Source organism: Bos grunniens, chromosome 18, assembly GCF_055505025.1.
Source record: "Bos grunniens cultivar Pamir isolate PY7600 chromosome 18, Bosgru_T2T1.0, whole genome shotgun sequence".
In the NCBI taxonomy this organism is placed as follows: Eukaryota; Metazoa; Chordata; class Mammalia; order Artiodactyla; family Bovidae; genus Bos; species Bos grunniens.
Genome location: NC_141182.1, coordinates 45,986,314 through 46,000,090, shown reverse-complemented (window position 1 = coordinate 46,000,090; position 13,777 = coordinate 45,986,314).

The window sequence follows — 13,777 nt, the reverse complement described above, 5'->3', positions numbered from 1 at the left end:
TCTGTCACTACTTCCACCTTTTCCCCTTTTATTTGCCATGTAGTAATGGGGCTGGATGCCATGATCTTAGTTTTCTTAACATTTAGTCTTAATCCAGCTCTTTCACTCTCCTTTCACTCAGGAACTAAAGAGGCTCTTTAGTTCCCGGATGGCTCTAGCAACAAAACTCCCTCTGCAACAGAAGCTGCAATTGGTTAAGTCTCTGATAATTCACTGCCATTCTTTAATGACCCATTTGCCTTCTTCACTGGCCAAATAGGCAAGTTGAATGGGGATGTGATAGGAATCACTACCCTTGCATCCTTAAGGTCTTTAATAGTGGTGCCATTCTCTGCAATCCCTCCAACAATGTGGTATTGCCTTTGGTTTAGTGTTTTTATAGGTACAGAGAGTTCCAGTGGCTCCTACCTGGCTTTTCCTATGATAAAATCCCTCATCCATGGGTCAGGGAATCAATGTTGGGATTCTTCTAGCTGCTCCAGATGTCTATTTCAATGATGCATTTCAGCATTGAAGAAATACCTAGAAGGTGGATTCAGGGACCAATTAGGCCTTCTGTGAGAAGTCTGTGCCCCTAGACTCCACTAATCATCTGACCACAGCAATGCTTTGGGATCCTGGGAATTAGAGTCAGTAATTACTGTGTCCAGTAATCCTTAGAAAGTTTGGTTATTTCCTTTTGTACACGGCTCCACTGGTAGCTCAGATGGTAAAGAATCTGCCTGCAATGCAGGAGACCTGGGTTCAATCCTTGGGTTGGGAAGACCCCTGGAGAAGGGAAAGGCTACCTACTCCAGTATTCTTGCCTGGAGAATCCCATGGACAGAGGAACCTGGCGGGCTACAGTCCATGGGGTCATGAGGAGTTGGACATGACTAAATGATTAACATTATTGCACAAGCTCCTGGTGAATAGACACAGGTCTCTTTGGAGAAGTCTGGAAGGAAGGTTAACAGCATACATTTTTGGCAGTGTAGCAGGGCTCTTCTTCAAGGCGTGGCCTCTCCTTTGATCAAGGGCTCAAGTGAGGGGGGTGATTGAGGGTTTGTGACTCTCTGTTTTGACCATTCAGATTAGGCTTCTCTTTACCAAACCCAGAACTCCTCCACTTAGTCAGATCAAGCAAGACTTTATTTAGTAGGTTCCCCACTTATTTCATTTCTACAGGTACTGCTGTGATAAACTAGTGAATGCTGAAGATCTCTTCCAGTCACACTGTGCTCTTTACTGTTTGGGCTTTACTATTCACTATGGTAACCATGCCCATCTTATCTTTGGCATATAATTGCCACCAGGATCCATGCTACCTCTGGGTTCTAGCATGTCTATTGCTTTGAGAGATCCCACTTAATCATAGCCATTTCCACTAGAATTTCTTTCTGACCTACAAAGAAGCACCACCCCAGAGCTCCTCAAGGATGCTCAGACTCTCCATCATGAACTTATTTCTGACAGCTATGGTGAAAGTTGTATCCCCCTGATCCTCCAGGTGTGTGTGGGTACACAAGTCTTAAATGACAAAGCCACTTAACATTTCAATCTGCCTAAGCCTGTGTGGTTTTCCTCCCAGTTTTATTGAGGTGAGTGCCTGTGTGCTAAGTTACTTCAATCGTGTCAGACTATTTCTGATTCTATGGACCTATGTAGACCACTAGGCTCCTCTGTCCATGGAATTTTCCAGGTAAGAATACTGGAGTGGTTGCTACTTCTTACTTCAAGGGATATTTGTGATCCAGCGATCACACCTTACGTCTCTTGCATCTCTGGCATTGGCAGGCAAATTCTTTACCACTACCGCCACCTGCAAAGCCCTTTTATTGAGGTACGAAAGTGAAAGTGAAGCCACTTAGTTGTGTCCGACTCTTTGTGACCCCAGGGACTGTAGCCTACCAGGCTCCTCTGTCCATGGGGTTTTCCAGGCAAGAGTACTGAAATGGGTTGCCATTTCCTTCTCCAGGGAATCTTCCCTACCCAGGGACCAAACCCAGGTCTCCTGCATTGCAGGCAGATGCTTTACCATCTGAGCCACCAGGGAAGCCCTTATTGAGGTATATCTAACAAATAAAAACAGTCTACAATTAAAGTGTTCAATATGATGTTTTGATAGATACGTATACAAAATGTTAAATAATTAACAAAATCAAGCTAATTAGCATTTCCATCATCTTACAACAGTCAATTCAGTTCAGTCATTCAGTCATGCCCGAGTCTTTGTGACCCCATGGACTGCAGCACACCAGGCTTCCCAGAGCTTGCTCAGATTCATGTCCTTCGAGTCAGTGATGCCATCCAACCATCTCATCCTCTGTTGTCTCCTTCTCCTCCTGCCTTCAATCTTGCCCAGTATCACCTCCCATAGTCACCCTTTCTTTTCTCTGTGGATGAGAACACTAAAGATATATTCTGTTTGCAAATTTCAGTATTATTCTAATAAGCACAGTATCATTAACTATAATCACCACACTGTATACTAGATTTCCAGAATTTTTCCCTCTTTTATAACTAAAATTTTATGCCCTTTGACCAACATCTCCCCGTTTCTCTCACTCTTCAATTCCTGGCAACCACCACCCCACTCTCTGCTTGACTTTTTTAGAGTCCACTTAGAAGTCATATCATGCAGTATTTGTCTCTCTGTGTCTGGCTTCTTTTATTAGCATAGTGTCCTCCAGGTCCTAAGCCTTGGGATATCATCCCCCACAGCAGGGGTCAGCAAACTGCTGTCCAGGGGCCAACTCTAGCCCACAGTCTTTGTATGGCCCGCAGGCTAAAGGGGTTATTTCATTTTTAATTGAAATTAAAATCAAATAATATTTTGTGCCATTTCAAAACATGATATGAACCGCAAATTGCAGTGTTCCTAAATCATTTTGGAACACAGGCATGCTTATCCATTTACAGGTCATCTTTGGCTGCTTTCTGGCTATGACAGGAGAATTTGAATAGTTACAACTGACACTGGCCTGGGAAACCTAAAACATGTACTATCTGGCCTTTGACAGAAGAAGTTTGCCAACTCATGCTCTGCAGGGGTACCAAGGAACTTCTGACATTTCCACCCAGGATAGGCCGTCTTTGGGAACATACACCAGTCAAACAACCAAGCCAACTGTCCAAGCACTTCCCAGCCCCTCAACCTCAACCTCTGAATGCAGAGTCTCTGCTTAGTGGACCAATGTCAATACATTTGGCCTGAGCCACTTTGTAATCCTTCCACCTGACACACCTCTCTTAAGACCCATTTCCATACGTATGTTCCAGTTTTCTCTTGATATAGATTGGCAAACAGAAATTGGAGATTGTTTTGGTATTTTATCACACCTCTTCGTGGGTCATATTTTGATCTCATCTTTTGGGTTCTGTTGAGACTCATCTAGTTATAGATGTTGGGAGCAAGAAAAGGGAGTAGGTTCTGAGTAGGATTATCAGGGTCTTACTGTGAAATTGCCTTGGGGAGACCAGTACAGTAGGGTGTAAGCTGCTGCTTTGGGCAAAGAAGATGGCACATTAAGGGGTTGGAGGTACCCAGCCTTATTAGAGTCTTCTCATACATCCTAATCCCCATTTTCAGGATCCTAGCGCTTCCCAGGTGACTCAGTGATAAAGAATCTGCCTGCAGTGTGGGAGACCCAGGTTTGATCCCTGGGTCGGAAAGATCCCCTGGAGAAGGGAATGGTAACTCACTCCAGTATTCTTGCCTGGAGAATTCCATGGACAGAGGAGCCTGCAGGCTACAGCCCAAAGGGTCGCGAAGAATCAGACACAACTGAGTGACTAGCACTTTCACTTTTCAGTCTTTCCCAAGCAATGTCCTAACTTTAGCAAAAAAGACCCCATGAGGTTGGAAGTTCAATTTGTGTTATAATTCGGTCACCCACAGTATCAGACTTGAAACTTGGTCTTCAGAACTCTTGGTCCTGTGACAACGAGAAATAAGTTTCTTTTGGTGCAAACTGTGGAAGCTTCCAAGTCCCTTATACAGGTCTTGACTAGGAATTTAAAGCTCTGAGCTCATCATTTCTTTTCCCCCATGTTTTCCAGCACAGTTAGAAGCAATTAACCAATCTAGCACGCTCCCTCATTTTACTGAAATGTTCTATGGAAGCAAATGTGGAGTCACCCAGAACCTTATCTCCTATAGAAACTGATACAGGAAACTACAAGTATTGATCTGAGTAATTGCTCTGTCACTTCATGCCACGGACTTCAGTGGCCCATTTACTGCTGGAATCAGGGTCATTAACAACTTCAAATCTGATTAGACCAGAGATCCAATTTTGGAAAAACCCAAAACTCATCCTTAAGGGTCTGTTCTTCTGGAACCACTTGTAGATCCAATTCTGTATCAGCAAAGCAAAACCACTGATACATACACATGTGCGTGCGCACGCACACACACACACACACACACACACGATTTGTTATAGGGATTTCACCTTTCCCCCTTATGGGAACTGAGTAAGCTGTCTCTGCAAGGCTGCTGTGTTTGGTGCTAGAACTTGAAATTCTTGGTATAGGATGGGCAGATAGATATAAAGTCAGGGAGCGCGAGAACAATCTGAAATCCACAAGGGTGGACTGAACCCCATCATTCTTGATTTTTTAAATTTATTTTATCAAAGTATAGTTGATTTACAAAGTTGTGTTAATTTCTGCTATACAACAAAGTGACTCAGTAAAAAATATATGTATTTACACACACATATATATTCTTTTTCATATTCTTTTCCATTATAGTTTATCACAGGTTACTGAATATAGTTTCCTGTGCTACACAGTAGGACTTTATTGTTTATCCAGTCTATATATAATAGCTTGCACCTGTGAATCCCAACTCTCAGTCTCCTTATCCCACCTCCCTCCCCTTTGGCAACCATGAGTCTGTTCTCCACGTCTGTGAGTCTATTTCTGTTTTGTAGATAAATTCACTTGTGTCCTATTTTAGATTTCACATAGAAGTGATATCTTATGGTGTCTTTGTCTTTCTGACTCACTTCAGTCAGTGTGATAATCTCTAGCCCATCCACGCTGCTGCAAATGACACTATTTCATTGTTTATGGCTGAGTAGCATTCCATTTATATATATGTACAAACACACACACACACACACACACACACATCCTCTTTATCCATTCTTTTGCCGATGGGCATGTAGGTTGCTTCCATGTCCTGGCTATAGGAAATAGTACTGCTATGAACATAGGAGTGCATGTATCTTTTTGAATAACAGTTTTATCCAGATACACACCCAGGAGTGGGATTGCTAGATCATATGGCAGCTCTATTTTTAGTTTTTTGAGGAACCTCGATACTGTTCTCCATAGTGGTTGCACCAATTTACATTCCCACCAACAGGGTAGGAGGTTAATCCCATCATTCTTGTCACCTCTGACCTGGGTGGTGCGCATGCGCAGCAGAGCCAGGGCTCCTGATCACAGGGCTAAACACACACCAGGCCCAGGAGATGGATCTGGGAGGAACAGGAGCACTTACAAGCCCTTTTGCTGCCTGACATCTAAGAGATGAATGGGCAGGTTTGACAACCAGTTTGAGCTACAAAACAGCTGTTGCCCTCATCTCCACCCAGCAGCCCTCCCAGGATGTCTCTCGTGGCCTACCCTCACCAGAAGCACACGGGGAAGGGGAGGACTCTGGAATGTGTAGGTTAACCTTGCCAAGTGGACACGTCACAAAGCCACTCAGAGAGTTTTTGAAATCCCGCTTAATCTCTCACCAGCAGGAGCCAGAGTTCACTCACTCACCAGCCTCTTCAGAGGCAGCACCCATGCCTAAAGCAAGCATTTGGAGGACGCTCCCGGTGCCCAAGAAAAGCACAGTCTAGTCTCACATGAGCAAAGTAGATCTCTTCCAGTTACTGTGACTTGGCCTTAATTCTCCCAGAACCCGAAGCTCATCAGTATTGTACTCAGGAGCCTGGCTGTGTGACAAGAACGACTGCATTAGCTCTTGGCAAGAAACCTCGCCCCTGATGTCAGAGTAGAGGGTGAGGCTTCAGCTCAGATACTACACAGCAGAAAGAGGCGTCAGGCCAGAAGGGGTGCAGGCAGCAGATAACAGCCTTTGGAGGAGCCCTGGGGCACTAGTGGAGAGGTTTCTGGGTGTCTTTTCCGAGTCTGAGACCCAGTGCTGCTGTCTCCCAGAGGTTTCAGCAGACTCCAGTCTTAAGAATTACCCTCTCTTTTTGCTTTGTTTTGTTTGATGTGGACCATCTTTAAAGTCTTTATTGAACTTGTTACAATGTTGCTTCTGTTGTTTATGTTCTGGTTTTTGTTTGTGGGTTGGTTTTGTGGGGCTGTGAGGCATGCAGGATCCTAGCTCCCTGACAGGGAATCAAACTTGCACCTCCCAAACTGGAAGGTGAAGTCTTAATCACTGGTTGGCCAGCAAAGTCCCCCTCTCTTTTTGTATTTGAATTAAAATTGCTTGAGCTCCCTTCCCTCAACTTGTTGAGAATGAGAAGCTCAACCTCATTCTCACCATCTCCACAAATTCCTCCGGGCTATCATTTTCCTTGATGGTATTCAGGGTGTTGTAGGCTCAGCTGAAAGACAACATTTCCCAGTTTCTTTCTGCAGATAGAAGTGGCCAATCAGAAGTAAGTATTAATGGAAGTCTCTGGGTGGGGATCCTGAAAAGACTCTTTTAAAGGAGCTGATTCATCTAGTGGTGAGTGGGCAGATCAGTGACAACCAGTGTGAGCCACAGAATAGCTTTTGCTCTAATCTCCACCCCGCAATTCTCCCACTAGAACATCTCTCATGGCCCACCCTAAGCAGAAGCACATGGGGAAGGGGAGGATTCTGGGAAATATGGGTTAACCTGTCCAAGTGGTTAACCCCAATTATTTCTTTTCCTCTTGCTTTTTTTCCCTGGAATGTGGTGTGATGGCTGAGGCTCCTGCAGTCATTTTGTGATCTTGAGGATCAGACCCACATTCTAAGGATGACAGAGCAGTAAGTCAATAGTAGCCTGGTTCCTCAAGACATCAAGGAACCCCTTCCCCAGCCTTGGACTACATGCTTCAGAGTTCTGTTATGTGAGACAGAAATAAATTACCTTGTTTACATCACTGATGTTTCTGGCTTATGTCTCTTGCAACTGAACAGTTTCTGTTTTCAGAATTCTTGCCGTGTGAGATAATAAACTTCCTGTGCAGCAAGCTATATTACTGTTCAACAATACCCAGTTCCTTCCCTATAAGAAGGTTGTAGTTTCCTGCTCTCTCGACCACATCTATAGTCTTATGATTTGTTTTGGCCAATGAAATCTGAGCAAAAATGATGAGTATCTCTTCCTGGCAGAAGCTACAAGAGCCAGTATGTATTTCATCTTGTCCTCTTTTCTTTCTGCAATGATAAGTAGAAATATTTCTATAATAGCTTTTCCATCAGTTTAGGTCACATTATAGCTATTGGCTGACCCATGATGGACACGCAATGTAAGTGAGAAAAAAAAATCTTCATTGTTGAAAGTCACTGAGATTTTGAGATTGTTTATTACTGTCAAATTTAAGGAAAAAATGAGCTGGCTTGATACAAGGGATTAGGAGCTGACAAGTTCTTTGAAAATGCTGGTGGGAAAAGAAAAGAAAATGCTAGTGGAGTGGGTTCTAGGCTGCTGCTGCTACTGCTGCTAAGTCGCTTCAGTCGTGTCCAACTCTGTGGGACCCCATAGACGGCAGCCCACCAGACTTCCCTGCCCCTGGGATTCTCCAGGCAAGAACACTGGAGTGGGTTGCCATTTCCTTCTCCAATGCGTGAAAGTGAAAAGTGAAAGTGAAGTCGCTCAGTCATGCCCGACTCTTAGTGACCCCATGGACTGCAGCCTACCAGCCTCTGTCCATGGATTTTCCAGGCAAGAGTACTGGAGTGGGGTGCCATTAGGCTAAGACTTTGCAAATGATTCTCAGAACATAACTGTAATGAGAAACTCATTCCTCCTTCTTGCATTTTCCTTTATCCTCACACTACTGCCACACTTCTGATACCAAATGTGGGGTTTTTTCCCCCCTCACCAAGCAATTCTGTGTCACCAGCTAGATGTCCTACAATTCAATTCAACTCTGACATTAACCAGAATTAATGCTGACACCACAGGTTAAGGGCTCAGTCCTATGAGACTGAGCCCCACTTCAGATGCCAGTCCCTAGCAGGTCCCCAGGTTACCCACAACTTGTGTCCAACTTGGTTACTAACTGGAGGTTCCCATGACTCCCCCAAATCTTGGATTCAATTGTTTTCAGAATAGTTTATAGAACTCAGGGAAACATTTACATTGACCAGTTTATTATATAATAAAGGATGCGATAAAGGATACAGATGAAGAAGTTCATAAGGGAAGATCTGGAAGGGTCCTGAGCACACAGAAGCCTCTGTCCCCTTGGAATTTGGGTGCATCACCCTCCTGCTATGTTTTAATGAATTGAAAGTTCTCTGAACCCTATACTTTGGGGATATTTATAGAGGCTTCTTCATCATGTAGGTATAATCAACCATTAACTCAATTTCTAAGCCTCTCTGTCCTGCCCACGAGATAGGGAGTGGGACTGAAAGTTCTAAGCTTCTAACCATGGCTTGATCTTTCTGGTGACCAGCCCCCCACCCAAGAGCACACCAGGCACAGCTTCATTAGAACAAAAGACACCACTATCACTTAGGAAATTCCAAAGGCTTGAGGAGCTCCATGTCAGGAACTGAGATCAAAGACCAAATGTTAGAATAAAGGATACTCTTAATGTAATTTCCTATCACTTAGGAAATTAGAAGGCTTTTAGGAGCTGTGCCAGGAACTGGGAGAAAAATCAAATGTGTGTGTGTATATATATATATATACACACACACAGCTCCTAAAAGTCTTCAAATTTTATATATATATCAGATCAGATCAGTCGCTCAGTTGTGTCCGACTCTTTTCGACCCCATGAATCGCAGCACGCCAGGCCTCCCTGTCCATCACCAACTCCCGGAGTTCACTCAGACTCACGTCCATCGAGTCAATATATAGTCTTTGAATTGATCCACCTGGAGAGCTTCTCCCTCCACCCCAGTAGAGAGGATCCATTGTACATGCCATCTTCAGAATCTTACAGCTCCATCTCTGATCTCTGATCTAGGACCCAGAAGTCATCACAGCCCAGGATATAGCCCTTTTGTTTTCAACTTTGTTGTGTTTTGTATCCAGTAAAGTGTGATAGTAACTCAGTTGTGTACAACTCTTCAAGACCCTATGGATGGTAGCCTACCAGGATCCTCTATTCATGGAATTCTCCAGGCAAGAATACTAGAGTGGGTTGCCATTCCCTTCTCCAGGAGATCTTCTCAACCCAGGGATTAAAACCATATCTCCTATACTGCAGGCAGATTCCTTTTGTCTGAGCCACCATACACTAATCTGAAGTATACAGTTCAGCCAATTCTGATCAATAGGTACATTCAGTTTATCTGTATCGCTGTCAGGGTATAGAACACTTTAATCCTTCAAGAAAGTCCCCCCATATCCCTTCTCCATCAGCCTCCTGCTTTCATAGTAAAGGCAATGTGGCAGTAGAGGAAGCCACTATTATTCTGACTTCTGTTACCATCAGTTCAGTTTGCTTACACTAGAACTTCACATAAATGGAATTATACAGTGTGGGTTCCTCTCTATCTGGCGCCTTTCACTCATGACAATGCTTTTGAGATTCGTTCGCATCGTCATGCGTACCAGGAATTCTTTTCATTGCTGAATAGTGTTCCATCACTAAGTCTGCCACAGTTTGTATCCACTCACCTATGCTGATGGACATTTAGACCACTTCCAGTTCTTTGTCATTATAAATACTGCTGCTATAAACACTTGTGTAGTACAACTCATTTCTGGACACCTGGTTTCTTTTCTCTTGGACAGATGTTTAAGAATTGAATTGTTAGATCATATGTTCAACATACATTTACCTTTTTAAAGAACTGATAGGGACTTCCCTGGTACTTCAGGGATCCAGACTAACAAGGCAGAGGCTCCAGATTCCATCCCTGGTCAGGGAACTAGACCCCACATGCTGCAACTAAGAACTGGCACAGCCCAAATAAATAAGTATTAAAGAACTGATAGTTTTCTGAAGTGACTGTACTGATTTACACTCCAATTTACAGCAATGTCTGAAAATTCTGCTTGCTCCACATCTTCTGCAGCACTTGATATTGTTAGTCTTTCTAATTTTAGCCATTCTGCATGTGGTACTGTCTCATTCTTATCTTCAGTTACTTTTTTGCTCATGACTAGTGATATTGAACATCTTTTCATGTGTTTATTGGCCATTTAGAAATCCCCTGTGTGTGTGCGTGTGTGTGCACATGCATGTATAACTGCCTCTTCATGCCCACAAAGCTAGTGACTAGATACTGGAATGATGTGGTCCCAAACTCATCACCTTGGCAACCCTCCTTACCAGCAGAAAGTAGCCAATTGAGCAAAAAGATGATCTCTTTGGCCTTCCAAATTTCATACGCATGCATGAGTGCTAAGTCGTTTCTGTCATGTCTGACTCTTGATGACCCCATGGAGCCCACAAGGCTATTCTGTCCATTGGATTTTCCAGGCAAGAATACTGGAATGGGTTACCATGTCCTCCTGCAGGGGATCTTCCTGACCCAGGGATCCAACATGTGTCTTCTGCATTGGCAGGCTGATTCTTTACCACTGAGCCACCTGGGAAACCTCCAAATTTCATATAAGAGCCTCTAATTGGCAGAGCTGAATCTGGATCCAAAACTCCATATCATGGGCATCTTCAAAACACAATATCAGTGTTTTCATCTCTACCCCATGGGAAAATGGCATGAGGCGGGGAATGGACACCTAACACCTAACATAATTCCCCTAGTTATGAATGAAGTAGGTCAGCTCTGCCATACTTCTTCCTGAGAGGCAGTCAGGTGTGCCCCTGAGCTGGTGATTCCTCGAGTCCAGGCTATGCACCAGTGGAGGCACAGGAAATGGTTTTAGGCCCCAAACAATATTAACTCACATTGAATTGCATCACAAGAATAAATGGCTTTTTGAATGTCTTTTAAAAATAGTTTGATTTACTATTTATTTTTGGCTGTGCTGGGTCTTTGTTGCTGCCCAGGCATTTCTCTAGTTGTGGTGAGCGGGGGCTACTCTCCAGTTGTATGCGGGCTTCTCACTGCGGTGGCTTCTCATTGCTGCAGCTTCTCTTGGTTTCAGAGCACAGGCTGCAGGGCCCTCAGAGCACATGGACTCAGTAGTTACTGCTCCTGGACTCTAGAACACAGGCTCAATAGCTGTGGCCCATGGATCAGGGATTTTCCCAAATCAGTGATTGAACCCGCATCTCCTGCATTAGCAGGTGGATTCTTAATCACTGAGCCACCAGGGAAGCCCTTGAATATCTTTTAATGATATAAGAGAAAACTCTGTTTAGTAGAGACAGCTAGCTTTTGTGCTCAGCTCCTGGAAGGTAATCTCTAAACCCCTGGAATGTCCTGCCTGAAAAGAGTGTCTTTCTTTACCTGGGGGCCTTGGGCCAGCTTAGTTTCTAACAATGGGATTGATGGCAGCAGCTTTGGGTCACAGGTATCAGCCAGAGGGACCGGAAAGTAAGGTGACCACACAGGTGGTCAGTCATGTCTTTGTGACTGAGCTCCAATAAAAACTTTGACACCAAATCTTGTGGGAGCTTCCCCGACTGGCAGTATTATCACACACGGCTGCCAGAACTTAGCACCGTCCACTGCTCCACTGGGAGAGAACACCCGGGAGTTTCACGGCTGGAGCTCTTCTGGTATGTGTGTGTGTGTGTGTTAGTCACTTTGCTATGTCCAACTCTGCGACCGCAGAGACTGTAGCCCACCAGGCTCCTCTGTCTATGGAATTCTCCAGGCAAGACTACTGGAGTGGGTAGCCATTCCCTTCTCTAGGGGATCCTCCCAACCCTGGGATCGAAACCAGGTCTACTTTACTGCAGGCAGATTCTTTACTGCCTGTGCTACCAGGAAGCATAACTGTGAGTATAATGGCTTTCACTGAGTTCTGTGAGTCCTTCTAGTGAATTATTGAACCTGAAGGTGGTCTTGGGCACACCCAGCCATGTAGTTGGCATCAGAAGTGAGGGTGGTCTTGGGCCTCTCAAGTTCTGCAGTATCTTTGGGCAGTAAGGTAACAACCACATCCCTGACACCTTATGGTGTCCTCCAATGGATCAGACTCTGGCCTCCAACTCAGAGCCCTCAGTCAGCAACTCAGTATCCAGCTCAAACACAATATATCTTTTTTCTTGTTTGTCTTCATTGGATTTATCTTTATGGCTATTTTCTATTCATATCAAGCAGTACTAGGTCTCCACTCCAATACTTTGGCCACATGATGCGAAGAACTGACTCATTGGAAAAGATCCTGATACTGGGAAAGATTGAGGGGAGGAAAAGAAGTGGGTGACAGAAGATGAGATAGTCGGATGGCATCATCAACTCAATGGACATAAGTTTAAGCAAACTCCGGGAGGTAGTCAAGGACAGGGAAGCCTGGTGTGCTGCAGTCCTTGGAGCTGCAAAGAGTTGGACACAACTAAGTGACCGACAGTACTACTACCATATATCATGTACATATAATGTACATAGCACACATATAATATGCATATGTTACACATATGTATACACATATGTCACATATAGACATATATACAAAATATAGCATATGCAATATATGCGTTTTAATTGAATGTATCTTTAGGGCTACCTGTTATTTATATGAAACAATACAGATTTTCCAAATATTAGTGTGCTTTTAAAAATATTTTTTAAGTTAAAATGAGAGTTTCTCTATAAATAAATGAATAATAATACAGGTGTGACGAAAATGTGGCAAAAATTGAGAAGAGAATATATATACATAGTCATATTGTTTTCTTTTTTTAAATTTAATTTATTTATTTTTGGCTGTGCTGGGTCTTTGTTGCTGTGCGGGGGGTTTTCTCTAGCCGTGGCAAGCGGCGGCTACTATTTGTTGCAGTACAAAGGCTCCTCATTGCAGTGGCTTCTCTTGTTGCAAAGCACAGGCTCTAGGGTACACAGGCTTCAGTAGCTGCCCAGTGGGGCTCAATAGTTGCAGCACTTGGTCGCTCCACAGCATGTGGGATCTTCCTGGATCAGGGATCAAACTCTTGTCTCCTACATTGGTAGGCAGATTCTTTGCCACTGAACCACCAGGGAAGCCCCAAATCATATTATTTTCTTTTCTGATACTTCCGTTTCTATTTTATTACTCATTTTCCTTCTTTTTTTTTTTTTTTTTAAATGCTACTCACAGCCCACTAAACTGATTTTGTAACCTGTGAACAGGCTGTGACCAGAAGTTTGTGAAACATTGTTATGCAACCACTTTGAACCGGACCCTGTCTCTTTGCTTTGGCACGATGACCCTTGACCCTGGGCAGAGGTCTCCACCCCCAGCCCTGTGATTCCAAGGGTCTATTTTTGACTAACCTGGTTGAGTTCCTCCCCACAGGCAACAGAACCCAAGGGTCTTCAGGAAGTGCCCACTGGGGCCTATACCCCTTCTCGACCATGCTATGGGACCCCAGGACCCTGGAATTCCCCACCCAAACTACTCTGAGCCCACTCTAGTGGCCTTCTTGTGGACACACCCTAAACCAAGAGGGAACCAGGAGTATGGCTGGAGCTTGGATGTGCAGGGTGGGGTGTCCACACTCACGTGCTGGAGGTACCCAGAGTGGGGAAAAAGCCAGTTGCCGTGGGC